We start from the raw sequence: 9,373 nt of genomic DNA, 5'->3' as shown, positions 1-9,373 counted from the left end.
TATATATATATGTAAATATATATGTAAACATATGTATATATGTGTATGTGCATATATATGTGTATATATATATGTATATGTATATATATATATATATGTATATGTATATATATGTATGTATAGATATATGTATATATATGCGTATATGTATGTATAGATATATGTATATATATGCGTATATGTATGTATATATATGTATATATATATGTGTGTATATATATGTATAGATATATGTATATATATATATGCGTATATAAACGTATGTATGTATATATATGTATATATCTGTGTATGTATGTATATATATATGTATATAAATATATATATGCATATGTATATATATTTATATACATATATATGTACATATATATGTATATATGTATGTATGTATATATATATATGTATATATATATATGTATACATATATGTGTAAATATATGTATACATATATTTATATATATGTGTATCTATATTTATATATATGTGTATATATATGTATAAGTATATATATGTATGTATATGTATGTGTATATATGTATTTATATGTATATATATGTGTGTATTTATATGTATGTGTATATATGTATATATATATGTGTATATGTATGTATATGTGTATATATATATGTATGTATATATATATGTATGTATATATATATATGTATATATGCATATATATGTGTGTATATATGTATATATATATGTATATATATACATTTATATGTATGTATATGTGTATATATATGTATACATAAGTGTATATATATGTATATATATACATATATATGTATGTATATGTGTATATATATATGTACACATACATATATATTTGTATATATATACATATATATATGTATACATACGTGTATATATATGTATATATATACATATATATGTATGTATATGTGTATATATAGGTATGTATATGTGTATATATATGAATACATACGTGTATATATATGTATATATATACATATATATATATGTATGGATATTTGTATATATATATGTATGTATATGTGTGTATATATATGAATACATTTGTGCATATATGTATATATATACATATATATATATACATATGTGTATATATATGTATATATATGCATATATATGTATATATACATATATGTGTATATATATACATATATATGTATATATATATACATATATATTTATATATATACATATATATATGTATATATATACATATATATGTATATATGTATATATACATATATATGTATATATATGTGTGTATATGTATATATATGTGTGTATATGTATATATATGTATATATATATGTATATATATGTGCATATATATGCATATATATGTGTATATATATGCATATATATGTATATACATATATATGTATATATATATACATATATATGTATATATATACACATATATATGTATATATATACATGTATGTATATATATATATGTATATATATGTATGTTTATATAGATACATATATATGTATGTTTATATAGATACATATATATGTGTATATATATATACATATATATGTGTATGTATACATATATATATACATATATATATGTGTATATATATATATACATATATATGTGTATGTATACATATATATATACATATATATATGTGTATATATACATACATATACATATGTGTATATATATACCTATATAAATGTATATACACATATACACACATATGTATATATATATATTTAGATATAATTATCTTTTAAAAATAATATATATAATATATATATATATAAATTTAGATAAATATAATTATCTTTTAAAAATAATATATAATATATATATATATATATATAAATTTAGATAGATATAATTATCTTTTAAAAATAATCTATATATATATATAAATAATATATATATATATAATATCTCAATATATATATATATATATATATATATATATATTGAGATATTTTCAAACTAAAACAATTTTTCGTATCCCTCAAAATTTGATTATCAGCTGTTTCTTCACAGCCATACAATCAGAGCATCTATTATTACAATATCTGATTCTCATTTAAGATTTAATCATGTTTTTTTTTCTGTAAATATGAAGTCTCATCTATTATATAAAAGGTGCATTCATGTGTGTTTGTATATCCATCCTAAAGTTAAAAAAACAAACTGTTTTCGTTTAAATGTTGAAAGAAGAATGAGAAGGCTTGAAAGCAATGTGATGAAATATATATTCGCAGAAAATACAGAAACGTATATCGTTTGAGTCGGACTCGCTCAACTGGAAGAACAAAATAAGATTACGACCCACTCGCTCTGCGTCTCATATCCAGACTGCTCGATGGCAGAAACTATTACTGGAAGTTACTTCAGGAATAGTCCATCGTCAGAATCTGTAGGGGCGCCACCCCATCATCTTCGCTATCAATCTGATATTTTTTTAACATTTTATTTCATGGCATCGGGAACACTAGATGTCCTGCAAAAATAACATCTTTATTTCTCACAAAATTTCAACCGAAGTAACCTTATACTTTATCCAGATATATTGTGTTGAACTCAGGAATCTTTTTGCCAAACTTGTGGATCTGCACAGAATTTCAAATGAAACCCTTTATTTAATCCATTTGCGTACAATGCTCTCGTTCAATAAGCCATGACCGGGTAGAAGTCTCAAGTAATTCGCAATCATATTTTGGGTATTTCCTGTATTCAGGATTGAACCTTCAACCTCCAGAAGAGTGTCACTGAAAATTGAATTTTACTTTGTACCTTATTCAAACTGGATCAATAATATCAACTGGGCCAGGTTTCGTTGGGGAAAGGTGGGATGTCTTCTTTTTAGTCATTTTATGTACTGATTTGGAAAGCAAATGCCGGCTTATTCTTCAGAGGATCTATTATATGAAAGAAAAGAGGAATGGGCTGAGCAGACGAGAATGGTGAGAATTGGGGAGGGAAGAAGAAACGTGGGAGGTTTGGGAAGAGAAGAAAAGGGAGAGAGGGCTAAAAGTGTTAGAAGTTTTAATACACTTTTGTTACACTTTTGATCCCCCCCCCCGGGAAAAACCAGGTAGCTCTGCTAATGTCTCTTTAAGATTCAGATCTTGTTGTCACCAATGCTCTGATGGTATGTAAGAAACAGCTGGTATCTTTTAATTTAATAAAAACCAATTTTGCTTGATACAAGATCGTGTTTTTGTCGGAAAATATATCCAGATTTATAATTGCTCTGGAATCAGATATTAGTATCTTTGGAATGTCTAATATTCATTGAGTTTAAACATGAGCTTGACTTAACCAAATATATATATATATATATATATATATATAAATATATATATATATAGATATATACGTTTTATTTTTTATAACCGTTTTTTCTGTTTAGTTACATTATTGTTTCAGCTACGCGACAGGTTTCTGTAAAAGTCTGAGGAGGCTACATGACGGCCAAAAAACGGTCGTGTAGCTGAAACAATAATGTAACTAAACAAAAAAAAATTGTAATAAAAAATAAAACGCATATTTGCTCTACAACAGTATGGAGCACTTTCTTCAGGTTTTTATAATTACCATTTCTACTAAATTTATATATATATATATATATATATATATATATATATATATATATATATATATATATATATATATATGACAAAAGTCTATATTCCAAATTTCAAGACGTCCATATTACTGTTTATTTCTTTTTGCGTGTTAAGATGTTCTATTCTGGGCAGCACATGTTTCATAGCGCAGAAACATTCATATAATTAATGTGTAAATTTTTTAAATATTTTTTACCCTGACTCATCAGAAGAATAGAAGCTCATTAACTTTAAAAGAAAATAAAAAAACTATGGGTATGATTTTCATGAATCTGAAAAAATTGGAAGCGTAGTTACACTTGTTTTATGACGTCTATGCAATCTTTATGTAATTATGCTCAAAGTCTTTTTATTTTCTTTTAAAGTTAATGAGTTTTTCTGATGAGCCAGGGCGGAAAAGACTAGAAAAACTGGCATGATATGATTGACATAATAATTATATTAATGTTTCTGCACTACAAAACAGGTGCTGTCAATAATTGCACATTTTAACATGCTGAAAGAAATAAATGGTAAGATAAGCAACACTTTGGAGTTTGGAAATATAGACTTTTCATATATTTGTATATGCTCTGTAATTATATTGAACATACATTGAGCTTTATAAATAAAAGGATTGGTATGAATAAAGGGTGAAATGTAATTGAATAAGCATATTTTCCCATATGCATATATGTGTATACACACACACACACACACACACACACACACACACACATATATATATATATATGTAATAATATTTTTATTAAAGGTCCAAAGGTTTTGCATTTTTTCTTTTATTAAAAAAAGGAGCAGAATATGTAGCTGATTTAAATTAGTATGTGAACAGCTGAATGGTAAAACTGAAGACTTATAATTCCATCTTCAGAAAATGTTTTTTTTTTTTAAATTCTTAGAAGAAAAGAAAAAGAAGAAAATACAGAAGAGAAAAATAAAACTCCCTCCTTTTTTTTCTACGACCCCCCCCCCCGTCCGTGAATAAAACAACGTATACCCCCCCCCCCCAAAAAAAAAAAAAAAAAAAATTCAGTGATCCTCTTGAAGTGAAACACTAAGAAAACAACAGCACGTCCCACTAAACTATTTCTTTTTTGTTTTTTTTTGTTTTTTTTTCAGCTATAAAATTTTTGTCAAATTTTAAATTCCAAAAAATCTGCCGATTCAAATATTTTCATCTATGGCTTATTTTTTACGCCTAAAATATAGAATAGGGGAAAAAAAGCCAGTTTTCTTGATTCAATTTTTTTTTTTTTTTTTTTTCTATGATAAAAATCTTTATTTGTGGCTGATTGAAATACAAAAAGAAATAACCAGAAAGGTGACTTAGGGAACTCCGAACCAAGTTTTAACAAAGGGAAAATTGTTTTTGTCAGTAACGATTTTGAAGCATATTATGTTAAACAATTATTAATATGCAATTATTAGGAAATCTAAAACAAGGAACAAATAATTAAATGAGAGAAAACTTAACTTTTTCGATTGGCCTGCATAGTTTTAAAGTTCTGCAAGTGTTACAATGCTGCATTTTTTAGATCGGGAATGATTGTTTGTTTTATTTCGATTAATCGGACTATTGTTCTCATCTTGACTGTTATCTGTACAACGTTGGCGATTAATGTAACCTTCGACCTTCTTCAGGTGTATAAATCGCCATGTTTGTTAAAGGAAAGGGAGGAGGGGTTTCAGCTATATACTTTCGAGGTTTTATATTTAGGTTAAGGTCCAAATAAATTTACAAAAAAAAAATTATGAAGTTAATATGCAATCATTAAACTTTTGGCAGTATAAGTTAACAGCCAGGAAATCTGAATAAGCAAACTAACCAACTAATACGCTTTACTAAGCGATAAAAAACTTAGTTTTTTATTGGTCTGCCGTATTCATTGCATAGATGTGCTGTGATGTTTTTTTTTTCTGTGTGTGTGGAAATCTCACATTAAAAGAATTTAATATATAGTCACTAAACAGACTCTTTCATATACGGCACAATCACATTGACACACCGTTCTTGCCAGATCACCGAAGTTAAGCAATGTTGAGCCTGGTCAGTAACCAGATGGGTGACCATTTGGGAAGGCTAGGTGCTGTATGTACCTTCTGGTAAGGTTGGGTGTGGGGCCAGCACCGTCACCCCGAAAAAAGAATTCTTGCTACAAAAGCATCTACAAAGTTATAGATGGCCTTCAGGGACTCAAGGCTATGGATGGGGTGGGGGAAAGACTCTTTCGTTGTATCACAGATGTTCAGTGCAGTTAGACTAACACTTATCCACCGAAGCTGAAATCTTAACTTTTTATTGGTCTGCTGCTTTTATGGTTTGTATGAGCTACGACGTTTATTTATTTATTTATTTATTTTGTGGAAATCTTATCTCACATTAAAGCAACCTAACATATAGTCAACAGAAAGACTCTTTTGCTGTATCACAGATCGTCAGTGCGGTTAGAATAACACCTATCCCCCAAAGCTAGGACGGAAATAGAAAGCTTATATATTAATCCATAGATGGATTGGAGGATATTATTTCTAGATTATTTGTAATGAAAAAAGGGGTTAAAAATTTAATTAGACCATTAACCAATTGTAAGTTCCTAAAAATCCTATGATTTATGAAGCTAAAGTTGCTGATGTATCATAATTGTTGTCTATTTTAAAATTTTAACGAGATGTTGCTTTTTAAGTCTGTAAGTCTTGTTATAATCTAATTCGTGTTTTGACAAGCTTCAGGGTTTAACCTTTACTCCTGATCTGAAATGGAACACGTACATCAAGTCTGTTGCCAAGGTCGCTGGAAAGATGGTGGGATCCTTCTACCGCTCCAGAAGATATCTCACTACTGATGCAATTCTCTATCTATATAAAAGCCAAGTATGTCCAAGGATGGAATACTGTTGCCATATCTGGGCAGGAGCTGCTAAAAACAGCCTATCCTGCCTTGACAGAGTACAAAATAGACTTCGTGGCTTAGTGGGGGATGCCCTTTTCTCTGCCCTACAACCTCTCTCCCACAGAAGAGACGTTGCGAGCCTATCCTTGTTTTATCGTTATTTCCATGGCAGGTGCTCGTCTGAACTCCAATCTCTGGTCCCCCCTCGCCAATCTTTCACGAAAAATACCCGTCTAACTGAATCCACTGTGAAAAATTTCCCCCACTCTATATCTGTGCCTAAATCAAAATGCAGATTCCATGAACAAAGCTTCTTTCTTAGAACTGCACGCCTGTGGAACTCTGTTCCGTCTGCCTGCTTCCCACCGGACTACAACTTGGATGTCTTCAAGTCCAATGTTAACAAATTCCTAATGAACCACCCCCTTAAGTAAACACTTCATCAAATCTCCACACTAACGTAATGTACTTGCAATAACCCTTATCCCTGAGTGGCTTCCGGGCCTTGATAAGTGGTGATCACTGTGTAAAAATAAAAAATAAAAATTTTTTATATACTTTCACGTAACCAAATTTGTCACTGAAAGATGCCTAGTGATTAAAAAAAAAGTTGGTCACTAAATTTCAGACGTAGAAGATAGGTTTACAAAAATAAAAGAAGCTTACAGAAACACTAACCGTGAGTCTGGAGCTAGTTTTCTGACGGGATATGGTAAATCTTTTTTTTTGTAATCCTTTAAACCTGAAATTAATGATAAATTCCAAACAAAAAATAAATGAATAACAAAACCAACGCTGAAATAACAAACTTTAAAAATTTCAAACTTAGATTATTATTTAAAAAAAAGGGATCATAGTTATAACTAACCCTAAGTCTGGGGTGGTTTCCAGTGAGATTATAATAAGTTTTTTTAAAACTCTTTTAAACCTTACATTAGTGATCATCTCAAAAAAAAAAAAAAAAAAAAGAAAAGACAAGAAAATCGACCGTTATCTTTGATAGACGAATTTGGCTAAATGAAATTAATGAAACAAATGTTGAAATAACAAAATTAAAGAAACAGTTTTAGAAGTTTAAAACTATGCATGTCGATAGAAAATTCAATTTTCTATCACTTTGAAAATTTATTTGTTGTGTATTTTGCTTATTTTAAATTTTTTGACTGTTAACTATATGACAACATTGCCAACGTTATCGATGGTTTGATTTTAAGTGCAGATTATGTTGATAATACCTCAACAAACTATTATATATGTAGTTTATTACATATATAGTCGTTAGTATTTATTGGAAGGAGTAGTGCACTGCATGACAAACACAAAATATTTTGCTTCAGTTATGGAACTTTGTCAAGAATAGCATATATTGTACAGAATCAGATGAAATATACCAAACAGTTGGAAGTTGCTCGGGTCTGTATAAACAATAAGAAAATTGAATTTGATTTTGAATATTTTTGTTATTCTTAGGAGAGAGCAATTTTTAATGTCTATGTATCATTTGCTATTTCTAGCAAAATAATATTTTACCTACCCTAGGATGATTATTACACACATGTATGAAATAATTGTACCTTCCCTAGGATAGGTAGTTTACAGCATGTATATTTAATAATTTTACCTTCGCGAGGACGGGTACTGTACAACACATATTTAAAATAATTTTACCTACTCTCGGACGGGTAATTTAAATACATACATGGATCAATTTAGCATACTCTCGACATATATGAAATAATTTCTTTTCCCATCAAGGCTAGAATAATTTTCAGAAAATTAAAATCATTTTTAGAAGATGGATCATTAGGATTTCTAAATTAATACATAAATACATTGTCTTGGTTACTTATTCCTTAATTATCTTATTCCTTTCATATTACCTTAATCCTTTTATATTACCTTATTCCCTTATTATTCTCTTATTCATTTCACACTACCTTATTCCTTTCTGTATCTGAAGATTGTGTTGGATATTTTTTCCTTAAAACAAACTTCCAAATATGCATTATTTGGCTTGGTCAGACTGCTGTTCTCATCGTAGCGATTATTCTTACATTTCGGTCAATGTAAACTCTGACCTTCTTCATGTGTATTTTGACAATGGTTGTTATTGTTGAATGATAAAATGAATGTTTTTTTTTTTTTAAACAAACAATAGTTATTGGAATCCAAAATTGGTGATGTGTTTGAGGAACATGAAGTTGATCGCACACTTAGAATTTTAACAATTATTATTCGTTAAAAAAAAAAAAAATCTACAAAAAAGATCCTATTATTTTAATTGGAATTCATTATTGAGATGAGTATTATTTATATTATTTTTTATTTATTGTGGACTATTATTCTTATCTTTATTAGTTGTTGTTTCACGACGTTTTTTTTTTTTTTTTCTTACTTGGCCAAAAACGTGGTGAGACGACAACAACTACAGATGGCAGTGATTGGTGAGAATGCAGTTAGGAGATTCGAAGTTCCTATCCTGTCGCAGTTATCACCTGATGAAGGCCAGAGGAATAGTTAGCCGAAACGTCGTGAAACAACAATTAATAAAAATGAGACTAATAGTCCGCAATAAATAAAAATTAAAAAAACATCTTTTCCACCATTCACAAATAAGAGCCATTGTCAAGATACACCGGAAGAAAGTCGGAGGTTACATTGGCCAAAATCTTATTGGTGGGCATCGTTCATCCATTTTGCATGGATTTTTATTAATATTGGTTTCTCCGATATCTTTCTCGTAAGAATTCTTTCTGGAAAGACACCAAGTAATTGCACAAAAAAAAAAAAAAAAAAAAAAAAAGAAGCAAGTGAATGTTGCCAATATCACTAAATAAAAGTGTTTCTGTGGAACAAACTGGATTCAAACTTGGTACACCCACATTG

This window comes from Euprymna scolopes, chromosome 16 (genome assembly GCF_053919585.1).
Source record: "Euprymna scolopes isolate OS-2025 chromosome 16, ASM5391958v1, whole genome shotgun sequence".
In the NCBI taxonomy this organism is placed as follows: Eukaryota; Metazoa; Mollusca; class Cephalopoda; order Sepiida; family Sepiolidae; genus Euprymna; species Euprymna scolopes.
This window is presented reverse-complemented; position numbering follows the sequence as displayed.